Below are 17,683 nucleotides of genomic sequence, written 5' to 3'. Positions count from 1 at the left end.
GGCCCTAAAAGCTGTTTACATCCTTCATGCTCAGAGTATTCCCTACTCTACTTTTTCATCTACAACTCTCTCAAAGCCTTTCTGTAATTAACCATAGTATGAGAGAAACAGTTTAAGGGCTAACATTCCCTGCCCTTCACTGCTCTGATGCACCCCATTAGGTTCCCATATTTATTGACTTCCTTAATTCCTTGTCACTCTCCGATGCACAGTGGGGCTGTTCCATTACTGTCTCTTCGTCTTGTCGCTTCAGCTTGAACGAGGCTTAAGTGCTGTGACTAAAATATCAGACTCAACACAAATTGTTAATGTTTCACTTGACACTGTGAAGGAGATGTCACAGTTATCCATGCTTCCTTTCTGGTCTTTCCCACCTCTACCCTCCCACATCCAGCTGGTAGCCAGAATAAGCAACTGGAAAAGGCCAGCACCCTGAAACATCTCTCATCATCTGGTTGGCCTGTCAGCAACCACTCAAGGGTAGCAGCTTTCAATCAGCAGCAGGGGTGGGTACAGCATCCTCTGAGGGCTAGATGAAGATAAGTTTAATTCAAGAAACAATTAAGTGGGATGTATACTGGGAGCCAGATTTCTTTTCCCATCCTTTTTCACAGTTGCTATAATAATCTAAGACTTCTAAAAATATAGCCATAAGGATGGCACAACCAGAGCTTGCTAACTAAAAGATAATGAGGCTAAATGAACTACAGATTCATCGGCTTATAAAAGGAATGGCCCATTGCCTCAACGGGTTGCAACATTTCTTTTCCTAAATATTACCCAGCCAATATCTGACTTGGGAGCCAATACCTCTATCTTGATACTGTTTATTTCTTTAAACAGACCTAAGGGGAGAACAAAAACACCAACCACCAAAGCTGCTTAAAACGAGATGAGGTATATTGCAAGTGAAAGGCTGGGGGAATTCACTGAGTAAAGTTGAAAAACTCCAAGAAGAAACACAATCAGATGGCACAATTGTTCTCGGTGGGTTGCATAGCTTTCCCAGTACAAGGACTGTGACTCAGTCCTATATAAAATATGGGAGGATGTGAGAGTCTGGAAAAGATATTAGAGTTGCAGTAAAAAGACCTAGAGCCAAGTTTCTTGTAAGATACTGGGCACAACACTTGGCTTCTTTGGGTTTCACTTTCCTTAGTGTAATATGATGACAAAAATTATGCCTGTCAATAGGGTTGTCAGGATGACTAAATAGCATATTAGATGGGAAAACACTTTATGAAATATAAAAGGCTTGTTTTCATTAGTTCCTTTGGTTGTAGTGCTGGTTATGGGCATTAATCATTGCCTTTCTCCAAGTCTGGACTCAATTAAATCATACATAGAGGAATCAGAAGTTGGATCAAAAGTCATCTTTATAACAAGTTAAGTTGAATTCAAGAACATGGTTTGACCTGTGGCTTCTTATTATATCCTATAACATACTACCTTCTTTTCATATTCTTTACCTGTCTACTATAAGCTTCTGGGGAGCAGAGATTATGCCGTATATCCCTGTGTACCCCCAGATTTTCCACAGAGCCATATATGTAGCAGGTGCTCTGTTTGATAAGAGATCATGAGTAACTGTGTTTGTGCTCTAGCGCTGTGTGTGAAGCCTCTCTCTCCACATGCCTGGGAGCTCTTAGAGGGAAGGACTCATGTCTTTTCATTCCTAGTGCCTACATAATGCCTGGCACATAGCAGCTTCTTTATAAAAGTGAGTTGAAAGATAATGAACACAGAAGCGTACCAAATGGTCTACCCAGGGGTTGCAGAGAGGATTTAAAGTAGGGATGTCTCCTAAGGATTCCATTCTTGATAGCTCGTTCATTTGGGAAGAGCTCTACCTGCAAAGTGTGATTTAAGGATTTACTTGAGACAGTTTTCTTCAGCTTTTGTCTACTTGTCAGGTACCTTGGCTATCTGGCCACGTGTTCCCTGGATATCTCAATTAGTTACTTTGCGAATACTCTTAGCAGAGAAGAACTATCACTTGGTAATTAACTTAAAACCATGAAAGAAGCCTGTGACATCCATGTTTTGGAGTATAACATTGACCCTTGTTCTTCTCCCAAGGGATGCATGCACCATGAAATAGTTTATTTTGGAGTTGCTGATGGAATCAGCTCACAGCATGATAACCAGGCCTCTTGGACAAGCACAGGCAAACTGTGAGAACTAACATGTCTGCCCCCGCACCATTAAGCTCCCCGGTAACTGAAGGAGACGCAGGGCTGCCAGGCCAGGGTTGACGCAGAGGGCAGGAGGAGATGGAACACGGAAGGGGTGGGGATCTCAAAACACTCTTCTGAGGAGCGATGCTCCTTAGGTCAGGGCCTACAAAGGATCTGAGAAAGAAAGCTTCCAGTACAGATAAACTCTTGGCGCTCCGGGGTGTGAGTGCACGAGCCAGGGTGGCTCTGGAGTCAGGCCCTCTGCTCTGTGATCCTCTCTGTTTTCTAAGCTCTGAGGGTCTCCAGGAGCCTGATGCCACCTGCTTCGAGAGAGGCCCACACATGTGCACCATGTTTTGTGTTCAACCCTGGACTATATACACCCTCTGTGGGCACTGTGAGAATACCCTGACTTAGGCCTTCTAGAACAAATCAGAATAAATCAACTTTACTCTCAAGGTCTTAAAAGGATCCACCAACTTCTCTCTCTTAACGTGATGACCAAGAAATCAATGGGCTAGAGGCACAAGTCATGTATCTCGGCACAAGGCCCTGGTGTTCTGCCTCAGTGGGCCCACATACCAGCCTCTGTACCACAGAGCTGATGTAAGGCAAGAAGGGCAAAGGAATTTCAAAACCAACATTCTCGTGCAACCAATATAGACCTGTGCAGCCAGTAGCCACATCTGGCATTGAGCACTTGAAATGTTGCTAGTGTGACTGAATTTTGAAAAAATTTAAAATTGAATTTTAAAATTTATTTAACTAATTTAAAGACTGATAAGTAATTCAATCATTAGAAAAATTTTAAGTATGTGAATCTAATGTTTCCACTATAAGTTTTATGAAATCTAAATGTCAATCAAGTATTTTTGATGAAAATCCAGTGTCCAAATTGAGATGTTCTGTAAGTGCAAATTATGTACAGGATTTCAAAGACCTGGTATGAAAAAAAGAAAGCAAAATATCTTATGAATAATTATTTATATTAATTACATGTTGAAATGAGCATGTTTTGGATATATTGAGCTAGATAAAATTTTAAAATTGATTTCACCAATTTCTTCTCACTTTTTCTAACATTGCGGCTTGCACTCTATGTCTATTGGACAGTACTGATCTAGACCATAAACTAATCCTCTCTATATGGAGTCTCACCTGACAATATGGACCACCCAAGGTACCTGCCCATTGTTCGCCTGTCCGCTTCATTCCATTGCGCCGTTACACGTGTCAGGGATCTTCCATATACGCTGGGCACTGTTCTGGGCTGGGAATACACTGCATTGGTTCCTAGCTGACATTCCACAGGCAGATGCAGGCAATAAAAAATAAAGAGCAAACAAAAACCTCAGATAACTTCATGTGCTGTGCAGAACTTAAACTAGGGTCATGTGATGGAGAGAGACTGGGTGGTGAGGAAGCTGCTGGGAGGATGTTCTGAGCAGTGCGGAGCCAGTCATGCCAGGTCAGGAGGAATGACTGGTCAAAGACCCCAAGGAGAGAATGAGTTGGAATACTTGAGGAAGGAAAAGAAAATTGGTGTGACTGGAGTACAACGCAAGGTGGGGGGTGGTAGAAAAGGAGATCCTGGAATGAGTACTACACCAGGAATCTGTGGACCCACGTGTCACCCTCTGCCCTCACATCAAACAGGCTTGGGCTGTGGACAAGTCACTCATCCTCTCAGGATGGCACCAGTTTCTTCATCTGTTAAATGAGGTGGCAATTACTAAAGGATCTTCTTTTCAGTTCTGAAAGTATATGATCTTATGACTTCTCTGTGTATAGTAAGGAATAAAAAGCCTGTCCTGGAAAAGGACAGAGAGAGGCAGCAGATGGAAACATCCTGACCTCTAATCTGTCTCAAGATTTAATCTTAAACTGTTTATCTGTCGTCTCCCTTTCCTCTTCCACTCCTGATTCCTTTTTTAAGAAAACAAAAATTATTTGACATCTGACCAACTCATTCTCATACAGCATCAGAGGGTAAACTTCTAAATTCCCTGGTGCCTATACAAGAATGTTTTTCTCTAAAACCTGAACCCGCTTCCTCACCAGAACAATCAGACGTCCTGCAAAGAGACTGCCCTCCCTCCATTATAATTATAATACAATTCCCTCAGAAGTCTAGGAAAAATTTCCTAGTTTCTAGAACTTTATATTTCTGAAGTATCCACTGACTGGAAAAATCTGGATACTCAGATGGGCAATGACTCCACCAAAGTTTCACCTATGGGAAAATATTTCCAAGGAGACCATGTCTATAAGAGCCACATCTCCAGGGAAAGAATAAAATACATGGTCACACTCATTTACCATCATAATTTAATAATGCACAAGAGAAGCCCAAGGGACTTCCTCACATCTGGGGAGAATTTCAATTACATCTCTAACCAAGGGACCTCGTGATGGACAGCTTCATGGTCAGCCCTTCGCTGGTCACCCCCAGCCCTCAGATGGAACTCCAGACTCAAAGAATGAGACTTAGGAGACAGACTTGTAGGGAAAAGGAGGGAGGTGTAATCGTTTGTATTCGTAATATGATGCATAAGAATGAGAACAAGGCCCTAGGAATGGAAGAGAGATGAGGTTTTGCTTTCAGTTCAGAGAAATGGGCAGAGGAGGGGAAGTGATGATGATGGCAACAAGAACAATAATAACCCAACATTTACGGCACTGTTCAAATGCTTTGCATGTGTTAAATGTATCAAACGTGGTAACGTGCATGTCACTAACTTAAAGTGTCTACACAGTGCCTGGCATCCAATGACCCACAGATCCAGGAATACAACACTCCAGCTCTGTCACTTGTGATGGGGACAAATCTAAGGTGTGACCTGTACTCTCACCAGAGCTCACAAGAGAGACTACGCCCAAGTCAGCCTCTGTGGGGCTTTGCTTGACAGCGCATCCTGCTGGGCCTGCTTTCCTTCCAGGCCCACTCCCCATGCCCTGGTCAGTTTCCTGGGAACGCCTCCTAATAAGTCACTTATCAGTACCCTTGTCCTGACGTGTTCCTCTCAGGGCTCACGGTCTGCTTCCAGATAGCCCAGCTGAAGACACTCGCCAACAGGAAAATTCAATGTCCTCACAGTAGCAGAACAAGTTTTTGGGTGAAATATGGGACTTTTTTTTCCCTATGGAATTTCTACAGCTAAGCTATTTAAATAAGTATTATGTTTTATTTTAGCTCAATTATTTTGCACTTATCGCAGGTCAAAATAACAATAATATATTGAGAAAATAATGTGACTCCATCTGTTGGAGCCTCCTTTCCACCTCAAGGCTTCTACGCCATGGTGAGAGCTGCCTAGATGTGACCCCATGTGATCAGACAGGAAAGCTACCCAGCCACCCAGACTTCCTTTCACGCTGGCACTTCCTACCCTGGGGGGCTGTCCATGCCTCAAAATCACCTCCAGGCCAAAGCTGGAATCCTAATAATTACCAGCCCTGTTTAAGAGTCCCCCTCTAGAGCTTCCAACCCTCTCCTCTCATTCATCTCCTGCTGCAACTGGGGATGCTGGGCATGACTTCACAGGCACATGGGGCACAATACTTGTCCCCCAGCTAGATGACTTCTGGACTCTTGCTTCTCTGCCTTTGGGGAAAGTGGGTACACTCTCATGTCTTCATCTAACCAAGGAATTTCAAAGTAAACTGTAGCACCTTTCATCTCAGAGGGCTCCAGGCTCTCTCCTGAGCCACCCTGTAATTAGCAGACCCTGTAGCTGCAAGCGCAGAGCCTGGGCTCTGCCCTGTGGGAGACAGCTGTCTGACTTTGAGAGAACATCTCAGGGAAATCATTAAAGCGTTTATGCTCAGTGTTCACCAGACTCACTGATGACAGGAGAGGGGACTCTCATTCTTGCCTCTTCTCATCAAATACGACACAATTATGTACCCAGCACTGGGATTCACTGGCAAGGTCAGGAAACATACCCTGTGCACCAACTACAAATGGGCGCAGGGATCACATGCAGAGCTGCTCCCACCCTGAGGGCTCACCATCAACATGCATCGCACGTCCTCTGAAGCTCACAGCCCTACAGCACTTGGTCCCTGCAAACCCTTCGTGGGAACTTCTATACCACCAGCTCAAATCACTGCTTTTGGGTTTTGTCTTGTTTCGTTTTTTTTTAAAAACGTCCTGCCCTCTATCAACCACCAGCTACAGCTCTCTTCTGCCCTCACTTTATGGTAAAACTTCTCTGAAATGCTATATAAACTCATTGGTTTTATTTCCTCATACCCTGCTCACTCCTCGACCCACACCCACCGCTTACTGAGCACCCATTTTGAACTGCACACTGTCCTAAGTGCTCGATATACTTATATTAACAACTCTACGCAGTATAACAATATCATGCTGTAGTCAGCTGAATGGTGGTCCCTCAAAAGTCATGTCTACATCTTAACTCCAAAACCTGTGAATATGACCTTATTTGGAAAAAGTGTCTTTGCAGATGTAATTAATTTAAGGATCTTGAGATAAGATCAAGCTGCATTATCCTTGTGGGCCCTAAATCCAATGACAAGTGTCCTTATAAGAGACACACAGAGGGGAGACACAGAGAAAAGAGGGGAAGGCCATGTGAAGACTGAGGCAGAGTTTGGAGTGATGCAGCCACACACCAAGGAACATCGTGGAGCCACTAGAATGGAAGAGTCCAGGAAGGATTCTCCCCAGGAGCCTCGGAAAGGCATGTGGCCCTGCTGACACCTTGATTTCAGACTCCAGCCTCCAGAACTGTGAGAAAAAAAATTCTGCTATTTTTAAGCCACTAAATTTGTGGTAATTTGCTATGGTAGCCATAGGAAGCTAATATATTTTACAGATGGGAAAACTGATGAAGATGCTGGGGAGGAAATGATAAAGAGACTGGCCACAGCTCCCAGGGTCTCCTGGGTGATATTCTGGTGCAGCCAGAGCAAAGGCAAGGGATTCACTTGTGAGAAGCTGCCTTCCCGAGGCTCCTGGGGAGAATCCTTCCTGGACTCTTCCATTCTAGTGGCTCCACGATGTTCCTTGGTGTGTGGCTGCATCACTCCAAACTCTGCCTCAGTCTTCACATGGCCTTCCCCTCTTTTCTCTGTGTCTCCCCTCTGTGTGTCTCTTATAAGGACACTTGTCATTGGATTTAGGGCCCACAAGGATAATGCAGCTTGATCTTATCTCAAGATCCTTAAATTAATTACATCTGCAAAGACACTTTTTCCAAATAAGGTCATATTCACAGGTTTTGGAGTTAAGATGTAGACATGACTTTTGAGGGACCACCATTCAGCTGACTACAGCATGATATTGCTATACTGCATAGAGTTGTTAATATAAGTATATCAAGCACTTAGGACAGTGTGCAGTTCAAAATGGGTGCTCAGTAAGCGGTGGGTGTGGGATTTATCTCCTGCAAGAGAAAGGCTCAAAAACTTCTGGGGGTGGGGGGGTGCGGGGAAGCAAAGAGAGGAGAGACCCGGGTGGTAGAAAAGACCTGAAGACAAGGAAAGGGAACGGGAGAACAGGAAAGGCAGACATGAAAGATGACGCTGCAAAGGCAACGTGTCTTAGGTTTGAGGAGTTTCTTGGCTTCCAGACTGAAGGATCTCCAGTCACCAGCACATTTGTAAAGGCTGTAAAGGCAATGATTCAACGTTTCAGAAAACTTTCAGAAAAGATTTATTACAAAGCCAACATGAATTTGCTGTAAAAAAAAAAAAAATCCCTTTTCTTCATTCTAAAAATTCTGTTCAAACTTCTCTTATTCAGAAAAACCTTCCAGAATTTTACCAGATCCTGATAAGCTAGACAACTCCCTGGTAGACGGTCCCTATTGATGAGGCTTCTGCGCATTAGTGAGGGGTCTACTGAAGTGGAATCTGGGTGAGGGCATGTTAGACTGTCTTTCACTTTTCTTTTTAAAATTTTTAAATAGGATTTGGTAAACAAGAGCACAATATAACAAAAGAAATAATTAGGTTATTTAAGCACAGTAGTAAAATAACAAGCCATGTTTGGAAGGCATTTTACAACTTATGAAATGTTTTTATACCGTTCTCATTTAACTCTCAACAACCCTCAAGGTAGACATTATACTCATCATCTGTGTAACACAGTTTAGGAAAATGAGGCAGCTCTGGGAGGTTAAGCACTCTGTGCAAGGCCGCAGAGACGATCACTTAGAGAAGTGAGAACTCAAAGTATATCCTTTAAATCCAAATTCTATGCTTTCTCCCACCATGTGTTTTAGTAAAAGTACTTTCATATAGGAAATTGAATTTACTCATTAAGAACTAACATTTAAATTTGCATAAGTCAACAGCCCTCGTAAGTGTGAACATGACTTCTCCCACCTACATCCCTGCCAACCATGTAATGGAATGTACTCAAAAGTCATAAAATTGAATTTCTTTAAAATATTTTATTCCTCAGTCTTCACTGGCATTGCTTACAATGAGAATGTCTTATTAAGGTTTTGTTTAATCTGCAGAAGAGAGTTATTGACTTATGCAAATTTAAAGTCACAACTTAAAATGTAAAAGACATTAAATCAACATGACACCTTTAAGGATCCAGTATGCCTAAACTTCCTGGGTTAATGTTACATTTGAAAGTATAAAGTCCTCAAATTTTCTGTGTGAATGACTTATCCTTCAGAACCAAAGAGACTTGTTCTTCTTAGAGAATATTTGCAAATCTTTTCAAATGAAAAAAAGAAATCCAGCCTTGAATTCTGGATTTGCAAAAGAATTCTCCAGCATGAAGTGAGGAAGAAAGAATCTTATAAAATTAAGTTCTAAAAGGGGCCCTCTTCAGCGAACCGTCAGCCAAGGGCCTCTTATGCTTTCCCTTTGCTTTATAAGCCTAGCTAGCCCACTCCTTGTTCTTGTCTCATTCTTAAAACAGAGTAAAAACTAACTTCCAGTGTATCCTGGAGAGTAACATGAAACTTCAAGTCCTAACAGTTCCTAACTCTACAACATGGTGATTCTGCAGGTTCTCTCCCTGACACCTTCTCTCCTTCTCTTCCTTCCTAATTCATCCTGGTTTTGTTCTAGGATCCACTTTACCACCAGGCAGCCCAAGTGATGCAGGGAAGCTGAGAGCCCCTCTTGCTCTAGGATAACCCTTCAGAAGTCTAAGACAGTGATTCTCAAAGTGTAGTCCCTGGACCAAAGCTTCAGCATCACTGGAAATTTAGAAATGCAAATTATTATCCCATCCCAGATCTACTAAATCAGAAACTCCGGGAAAACGGCCCAGCAATCTGTGTTTAAACAAGCCCTCCGTGGGATTCTGTTGAACAATTAAGCTTAAAACCACTGCTTCTGAGCCAGTGATGCTCAACACTGGTTGCACATTAGAATCAATTGATGCCCAGGCCCCACCCTCCCCCAAAGATCCTGATTTAATTGATCTGGGGTGGACTCTGGGCAAGGGGATGTGTTAAAGGCTCCCCAGGAGATTCTAATGCACAGCCAGGTTTGAGAAACACTAATGAAAGCCAATCTGAGTAATCTAGTCTAAAATACTGAATTGCAGTGTCAATGAAATGGATGCCTCCATTTCCATAATGCTGACTGAAGATCAAACGTGTCGTTATCATTATTATAGCCACTGATGGTAGCAGGAGAGCAATCTCCTCAAGAGCAGAGTCTTTAATAGCCTCAGGAGTGATAGTGGCGGCAGGCTCAAATTGGTTATGTTTTGTATGGGAAGGGGTGAAAATCACTTGGGAAAGAATTTGTGGCAAGCCAGGATTTGAACTCAAACAGTGTTCATCCAGAATCTGAACCCTTAACCATGGCTGCCACACTGTCACTCTCCATGGAGGTTATGACCAGGTAGTTTAAAAGGCAGAGGAGGGGGCCAGCCCCATGGCCAAGTGGTTAAGTTTGACCATGCCACTTAGGTGGTCCAGGGTTTCGCCGGTTTGGATCCTGGGCATGGACCTAGCACCACTCATCAGGCCATGCTGAGGCAGCATCCCACATAGCAGAGCCAGAAAGACCTACAACTAGAAGATACAACTATGTACTGGGGGACTTTGGGGAGAAGAAGAAGAAAAGAAAGATGGCAACAGATGTTAGTTCAGGTACCAATCTTTAAAAAAAAAAAAAAGGCGAAGGAGGAAATGAAGATCCCTCATTCATACACACAGACAATGCAATATCTTTATGATTGCCTGTAACATCTAAAAGAGCCTACACTTCTGGAGTCAACACTTGTTGGGACCTAACTACCATGTCAGTTATGATTTATATGAACTCTCTCCGCTTAATCTCAGGGAAAATTTCTTCTCACTTATCAGGAGAAACAAACAGAATGAAGACAGAATACGTGAGCCAGCTTTGGTTAGTGACAACCCAGCTACTCTGGTCTCTCACCAGCTTCCAAGGGAAGCTGTCTTTTGTTACACAGGGCCTACCTGGGAATGGAGATGGGTTTGCCGAGACTTTGTCCTAAAGGAGAATTTAGTGACAGAAACCCAGGGACTACATTACCCAGTTAGCCATAATCTACCCTAATAATTCTGTATTTTATCCATACATGCGTTTCCATATTGTAAGATGTGACTGATGGCATGTGATAGTTTTATAGTTCAAGCAGCGTATTTTCTTTCTCAGTGATTCATAAAGTAACAGTGTATCTTACAATTAATGACATCTTAGATTTGACGAAATATGGTAATTATAGTAAACATACACTGAGTCTCACTACGAGTCAACCTCTAGATTAGACTGGAGATAGGGGAATGAAAGAAACGGAGTCCCCAAGACTGAGGAGCTAGAAAACAAGAAAACAATTACGTGCATACCGAGGGCTAAATATTTTGTGGGGGAGAGAATGTCAGTTGTGGTGGCCAGAGAATACTGCGGGTGTCCACTAGGTGTAGTGGGGGGAGTGTGCATACGTGGGGACACGAAGGAGAGAAGGTGAGATGGGGGTGACCAGAGTATTAACCAGTCTTAAACGCTAACCTAAGAAATTTAGGCTTTATCTTTTAGGTCAGTGGTTCTCAAACATTTTGGTCTCATGACGCCTTTATACGCTTAAAAACTATTGAGGACCACAAAGAGCCTTTGTTATATGGGTTATAGCTACTAATAGTCACTGTATTTAAAATTAAAGCTGATAAAATATTAATTCATGAAAAATAACAATAAACTCATTACATGTTAACAAATAACATTTTCAATGAAAACATAACCGTATCTTCTAAAATAAAAAAATTAGTGAGAAGGGTGCTATTGTTTTATATTTTTGTAAATGTCCTTAATATCTAGCTTATGAAAGATAGCTAGCTGGCTCTCATATCAGCTTCTGCAATCTGTTGTGATATGGTTGAAGTTTATGGAGGAAAGAAAACCTGGCTTCGTGAAGATATGTAGTTGGAAAAGGGAGGACCCCACAGACTTCCTGAAAAGGTCTCAGGGATGCCCAGGGATTCTTGCACCACACTATGAGAACTGCTGCTCTTCGACAGCAAAGCCCTTGAAAGATTATCCGCAGATGACAGGCAGCTAACTCTGTAGGATGAATTAGAAGGAGGTGGCCTGAGAATAGCGCAGCAAGCAGGGAGACTACTAAAAGGGTCCAGGCCACATGTGTACGGTGATGGATGGTAATTAGTCTTTGGGCATTGAACATGATGTAATATACACAGAAACCAAAATATAAGGATGTACACCTAAAATTTATATGTTATAAACCAATGTTACCTCAATTAAAAAAAAAACAAAAGGCCTTAAAAAATAAAGGGTCCAGGCAAGACCACAGGAAGCTCTTCACTAAGCAGAGACAGTGGGGATGCAGAGAAATGAATGGCTTCACAACATGTTAGAGTTCATGGGAGCTGGTATCCAAATGCATCCAGGTTGAGGCAGAGAACAAGTCAAGGATGACTTCAAGTATTCAGGGTTGGAAATCTGTGTGGATGACAATGATGACAGGGTACAGATAAAGCATGAGAAGATTATTTCTGATTTTAGCTGGCCAAACAGGAAAGGAATGAGCCAGAAAGAGAAATGATCTGAAGATTCCAGACCAATGACTCAGGGAGATCCAGACAAATGGACAGGCCCCGGGAAGTCTACCTATTTAAAGTGCTATACTCAATACTGTTTAGAATGATACCAAAATAGCATTTGCCTTAAGAAGATAAATGTGATTTCCTTAAAAATGCAAATATCCCTGAGAATTATGGAGAAGCTCCTTAACTCTCCTTAATCAACGAAGCACACCTTGTCATTAATTAATTTAGTCAGATTGATTTCCATCTTAATGGAATACATGAGAACTTCAGATCACAGACCATGGGAGGACAACTGGGACTGGGCAGGTACCATGGTGCGGACTTAGGGTCTACTATGGGGTAAGGACAAGCATGGAGGAAAAAAGGGAAAATGTTAATCTCTTGTGGAAGATATTACTATATGGATATTTCTGGTTTAAGAAGTGACTGGAGGGAAGAATAACATCACAGGGTAGCCGGTTGGCAAGAAGGGCTAGTTAGAGCTGAAAAGGCACAAAGACAGTTTGCACACTTTAAAGCATTTTCAGTCTTCTGCTCAGTTTCAGAGGTCAGGGGAGAAGCAGACCATTCCATCAGAAATGAACTCCACCCACAGCCAATTTCTCATTATGCCTGGAAGAATCTAGAGTGGTGAGTAATATGGATTTTGGGGGGTGTGTATGCATAACTCAAGTCTAAGACCAAACAGAATCCCCACGCCCCAGGTAGAGAGGGCAGAAAAGGTGGTATCTTTTTTGTTCTAAATTCTACAGGTTAGGGGCCCAAATCCACACCAGGAGTTCTCTTTCTCTTCCTCCTCCTGAGTAAGAAAGGGGCTTGCGGACACTTCTCTGGGTTGAGCAAAGGGTTACTCTGTGCAGTCAACATGGTCCAATATACACAGAGGATGCAGGAGTGAGCAAGCAGGATGTACCCGTAAAAGCACAGAGCACAATTTAAGAAATACAAATGCCTGGATGCAGAGCAAACACTTAAGTTACTAAACATAATCACTCCTTATCTCTAAGTACCCAAACAACTTTGATTTGAATACATATTGGTATATAAAAACTTATTGTCATAAGACCCTAAGAATTGCCTTAGTCTTCTTAACAATGAAGTAACAACAAATTTCCAGTACACAGTACCCAGGCAAAGACCAAAGCCGCTAACTCATGACTCAGTGCCTCCCTAGCAGTGTCATGTTCTTAAAAGTTTGTGATGATGCTCCTTACTTTCCATTATTCCTTTAAAAAAACATTGTGACATGACCTGGGAAACGCAGCCTTCATCATATCAACTCCCTCCTCTGAAGAATGGGATCAAGGATAATTCATGTCCCACTTGCCTTGTAAGGCATAGCGAGGATCATATTCTGTGAAAAGGTTTTGTGACCAGAAAGTACCATGCAAATGTTAGTTACAGTTGAGCTCCTGGTTAGGTTGTACTTCTCTCTTCCAGACAGGAGGGCCCAATCAGGGAACTGACATTGATTGCAGGTCTTCTATATGCTATGTTATCCGGATACCATCTTACATGGTGGATGGTCAGTTCCCATTTTACATATGAGGCTCATGGAGGTTAATAACATACTTAACGTAAGTCACCTACTAAGGGGTAGGGCCAGGATTTGAACGCTGGTCTTCGGCTCAAAAACCCAGATATTCTTAGCACTAGCTTCATACCTACTTTGTTACTTAAAAAAGAAGAATGAACATAGCATTTGGTTTTTACATAACCATGAAGGTTCTCATCACCACCCTCATCCTTAAGCTTCATTTGTTCCAAGGTATCACATAGAATGTGAGAAACCTTCCCAAGGGGAAAGCTGGAGGATGAAACGCTCACTGAGGATTAGAGCCCAAGAAATAAGACAAAGGCAGAGACAGTCAGTTTTAAGAAAAGTAAAATATTAAAACCTCAGTTGCCCTGTCTGCCAAAGACTGCATCCCACAGCCCCCATCGGGCTCACGCAAGCCCCAGTGACTGTCGACTGTGATGCAGTGATTCCGAGAGCACCTGGATTTTTTTTAGCCCCACCCGAAATCACTAATAGGAAGCAAACGTTACCAATTACGGGTTAAAACCACCCCCGTCTGGCCATAGGGACAGCAGAGGGGCACACTGCCATTTTTCCTGTGTGTGGTGGAGGCACTAAGCAGGATGAAAAAACGACCATGAACAAAGAGGTGAGAGAGACCCGGGTGTGAATTCCGACTCCATCACTCACTCCCTGGTCACCCTGGGCCAGTCCTTAACTTACTCATCGGTAACACCTCTTCATCCTGAAGCACTTACCTCTGGAATGAATGCGATGACGCAGGTAACAGCAGCAGGTGCCTGAGAACACAGTAGGCACTCAAGAGGGAGCGGCTTCTCTGTGATAATGATGACTCATGAACTGGTTTATGTCCACTAGTAAGTAAGTGCTTGTTTTTTTCAAACAGATACTCTCTCTGGTAGACTAAAGATGACTACAAATTCTTACTACTCTTCCTTTGAGAGGCGGAGCCCAATCCCTCTCCCCTTGACTCAGGGTGGGTCTTAGTGACTTCCTTGGCCAATACAGTGTGGCTGAAGTATTGTCCTGGGACTTCCAAGCCTAATTCATAAGAAGCCTTGTAGGTTTTGCCCCGGCCTCACAGCTGTGGGCTGACATTTAAGAAGTCTGACTACCCTGAGGCCACTACTCTGGGAGGAAGCCCCACTTTGCCCTGTGAAACAGCCTCAGGGAAAACAAGGTGTTGGGCCAGGCCCAGTTGTTCTAGCCTACAGCTGCTGGAGTTACTCCAGCCCAGATCCTAGACACTGGAGCAGACAGTCTCTGCCAGCCCCTGCCCAAACCAAACTGCAGATTCATATGCAAAATAAGTGATTTTTGTTGCTTTAAGCTACAGTTTTGTGGTGGTTTGTTACACAACAAAAGATAACCAGAACACTCTATCAGGTTTTTTCCCTCAAGTTAAAAACAGCAGTTTGCTGTTACATAAAGTAACACACTGACACAGTCTTCGTGGGAGCTGCCGTGGTTTCCTGCTTCAACAGCGCTTGAACGGAACCGGAACCAGGCGCTCGCTCCCGGCCCCGGCCTGCCACCCAGAGCCAGCCCTCCGCCACCTCCTCACGGAGCCCTCGGCCCACTGCAAGGCCGCTGCCACCTCTCGTCAGCCGCCCACCATGACCACCGTGTTCCCCTTGCAGCTGCGCCAGAACGACTACCAGGACTCGGAGGCCGCCATCAACCGCCAGATCAACCCGGAGCTCCACGCCTCCTCCGTCTACCTGTGCATGCCTTACTATTTTGATCGCGATGATGTGGCTTTGAAGAACTTTGCCAAATATTTTCTTCACCAACCTTATGAGGAGAGGGAACGAACATGCTGAGAAACTGATGAAGCTGCAGAACCAACCAGGCGGCCGAATGTTCCTTCAGGATATCAAGAAACCAGACCGGGATGACTGGGAGAATGGGCTGAAGGCAATGGAGTGTGCATTACACTTGGAAATAAATGTGAATGAGTCACTACCGGAACTGCACAAACTGGCCACTGACAAAAACGACCCCCACTTGTGTGACTTCCTCAAGACTCACTACCTGAATGAGCAGGTAAAAGCCATCACAGAATTGGGTGACCATGTAATCAACCTGCGCAGGATGGGGGCCCCTGAATCTGGCACGGCAGAGTATCTCTTTGACAAGCACACCCTGGGAGACAGTGACGAGAGCTGAGTCTCAGGCCAGCTTCCCCTAGCCAACGGATGACTTCCCTGATCCACCGAGGCAGTGCACGCATGTTGGGGTTACCTTTACCTTTTCTATAAGTTGTACAAAAATACCTAAGTTCTTGGATTTGTACCATTCCTTCAAATAAAGTGATTTAGTACCCCATCCCCTAAAAGTAACATATTAAGTTTATTTGACTCTGTACTTCCCAAGTCTATTTTAGACACTAAAAAAGCCATTTTGTTTGTGGACAATGTTCATCCAGGCATAACTTAATAATAGGCTAATGACATATATGAGCTATCAGGGGTGTGTGTGTGTATGCACGCCAGAGTTTAAGTTATCTAGAATTTTACTAAATATCCAATTCTTCTCATGAAAAAAAACCGCTATAAATAACAGCTCTTCACCCCAGTGAACTTGAATCTAGTGCCCAAGAGCTCCACCCTCCCAGCTCTGTACAAAGCTGGGCTCCTGTACACAACCAGCTATCTAGTAAACAGGGTGGTTTACGGAGGGCCATTACCTACCTCCTGACCAGCAGGAAACCAACTCTGGGCTGCTTGCATTTCTAGGCAAGCTTGGAAACAATGACAGTGTTAAGACTAAGTTGATTTTCCAGGCTATCCAGATAACGTTTGAGGAAATCCCCTTGAGCTTTCACGTATGCTCCACTTGGGAGGATGGGCCTTGTTACAGCATAAAACTTGACTCTGAACCATAAAATACTGATTTGATGCCTTTCACATATATAACCTTATAATATTATGCAAACTTTGGGGCATGCAAGCAGCATAGGTGACCTCAACAAAGATTTTGCTGCCTCCCAGATCTACTCTGCTCTTATTCATTTCCTGTTTCTTCTCCCACAAAGCCAGCCTCGCCTTCTTGAGGGGGCGTCTGTGTGTGCAATCCTATTTATCCTTCAAATGTCCTCTCTACCATCAAGGCAGGGCTAATCATGCCTTGATGACATTGCTTCTTCAATCTGTAAAGCCTTTTCTCTCACCAGCAAGCTTAACATTAAAAAAAATAAAAAGGCCACAAACCTACAGTCCAATAGAATACATGAAGAAAGAACATGAAAGTCCCTCTAACTCTTGGCGACATTCCACCAGGCTGAAAACAGATCTGTGTTTCAGGGATTAGAATTCAGTAGCAGAAATGAGTCAATTAAAATCCAACCAGAATGCTGTCTGTAGATAAAGTGCTTTGCACTGGGGGTGCAACGGTAACCTGAATTGCTCAATTCTAAGGGCCGACTGACTGGTGATTTGCATCTCAATCTCTTTTCCTGTTACTTTCTTGGCAAAAGTTAACAGGGAGCCACTCAGCCTCAGAAAGACAAGTCCTCCATTTACCTCAGCAAGAACTAGACAAGCACAAGGAACTCCAAGTTTTCCCAACTCAATGGCTTTGGTCTGACCTGGAGTGGGCAATGCCTGTTGTCCCAAGTGGGTCAATCTGAATATCAAACCCACCAACTGCTACTGGTTTTCACATTTATTCAGTAACAATTCCAATCCCAAAGGCTATACAATCACTAAGCGGCAACTGGCACTTTCTGGCTCAATCCTCAAAACACATGAGCAACATGCAGAAAGTCATAATCAAACACTCTTCATTCTACCACCAAACCTAAAGAAGTCACATTTCACCACCCATTATTTAAGAACATGTGTAATTATGCAAAACATTCCAAGCCAAAAGCTGTACAGTCACTGAATGGCAACAGGTTCTATGTGACAAAATCCAGAAAACACAGT

At 43.3% G+C, this 17,683-nt stretch overlaps 1 protein-coding gene and 1 pseudogene across 6 annotated transcripts in view; one reads left to right on the top strand and one right to left on the bottom strand.

Moving 5' to 3' along the window:
* Nucleotides 1-17,683, bottom strand: part of TMEM108 (transmembrane protein 108) — a 326,114-nt gene that overhangs the window by 135,053 nt on the left and 173,378 nt on the right. The window lies entirely within an intron of this gene.
* LOC103560139 (ferritin heavy chain pseudogene) lies at nucleotides 15,323-16,027 on the top strand (annotated as a pseudogene).

The sequence above is a fragment of the Equus przewalskii genome, chromosome 15 (assembly GCF_037783145.1).
Source record: "Equus przewalskii isolate Varuska chromosome 15, EquPr2, whole genome shotgun sequence".
NCBI classification, from domain to species: Eukaryota; Metazoa; Chordata; class Mammalia; order Perissodactyla; family Equidae; genus Equus; species Equus przewalskii.
The sequence above is the reverse complement of the archived record's forward strand: the minus strand, read 5'-3'. Positions and strand labels throughout refer to the sequence as shown.